Source organism: Penaeus monodon, chromosome 3 (genome assembly GCF_015228065.2).
Source record: "Penaeus monodon isolate SGIC_2016 chromosome 3, NSTDA_Pmon_1, whole genome shotgun sequence".
Lineage (NCBI taxonomy): Eukaryota > Metazoa > Arthropoda > Malacostraca > Decapoda > Penaeidae > Penaeus > Penaeus monodon.
The window spans coordinates 55,570,699-55,572,210 of record NC_051388.1 but is presented as its reverse complement, the minus strand read 5'-3'; positions in this window follow the sequence as shown (position 1 = coordinate 55,572,210).

Sequence of the window (1,512 nt, the reverse complement as noted above, 5' to 3'; positions counted from 1 at the left end):
GTCCTTTTAAACCCGTTAGCGTTCCTTTAAACCGTTGGCGCTGGTTGGAATGTTCCAATATTACTCACACAACATTTCTAGACAAATTTACTTCTTATAAAACGCTCATGTCTGCCTTTAAAAAAAAAATGTTTAGATATTTTCACTGCTTTAGAGGGTGGGGCTCCCCTTAAACAGTGAATCGCCCCTTTTTCCTCGAGTTAATCAAGATGGATAACGACATGTCCGTACTGCAACTTGCCTAACTTACTTCATTTACGAATTACCGTGACGGATACCTTTGGCTGTAGACCTTTGATTCGATAACCGCCACGTCGCTGAGGACTAAGACTAAGCCTATTATCATTTTTAGCTTTGCTTTCCACCTTAACGATAGATGCGCGTGGTTTTCCACGACTTAGGGTAAGCTTTACGTTACATTAGTAATAAGATATTCATCCATCTCGACCCTGGGAAAATCCCTTCCCCCCCTTTCCTCGTCTCTAACCAGACGAATGTTCAAGAGATTTATGAATCGCATCAATCACGAATACCTCGAATGTAATTCATTCCTCTCGAGCTTCTACGGGAACTAATAACCAAAGGGAGGTCGAGAGAAGTCGAGAGAGGTCGAGAGAGGTCGAGGGCGGTCGTTTGAGGTCGAGAGACAGAGAGGTTGACACGTGGCTTATACATCAGGTAAAAGGAGATCGGATGAGCTTTATCCCTCTTTTCCGAATTAGTGTCATCAAGGAAACTGCATTTCGATGACGACCTCGCTCCTCCTTCGCACCTGGAGGATATGTGTCTTTCATGAGATTAATTAGCTGGATATTTTTAATGTGCATTGGGAGTCCATTAGCTGCGAGTGTGTTACCAGTTTGTTTACGTCTCGCTAAATTTGTTGGTGTTGATGTTCATAGAGATGGTAATGTTAATGCCTACAGCATAAACAAATATATAACAACAACAATAGTTCGATGGTAATTATGATAATGAAAGATATAATAAAGAAGACAAAAATAATGATGAAGATGAAGATGATGATGATTTTGATGATGATGATGATGATGATGATGATGATGATGATTATGATATTGTTGATGATGGTGATCGTAACGGTAATGATCATGATAGCTAATGATTAGTGATACTTTTATTTCTTTGTTTATTATTATTATTATTATTATTATTATTATTATTATTATTATTATTATTATTATTATTATTATTATTATTGTAGTATCTTGAATCACATTTCTCGCGTAATTGTTTTTTGCCTCATTATTTTTTCTCTTAATCGCAGTTCAAGGATCTCTCATTCCAACACTTTTTATGTACACCGTTCTTATTATTTGAATAATATGTTTCATCAAAGTGCATCTGCATCTGTCATTACTCAGGAAAATAATTCTGCGTCCTTCATTTGCAAAGGTTTACATATCATACTTCGGTGAATCTACATTGAAATTGCAAAATATCATTACTCCCTGAAAATGCATCTTGTAAATTTAAATAACCGTGAACTCATTT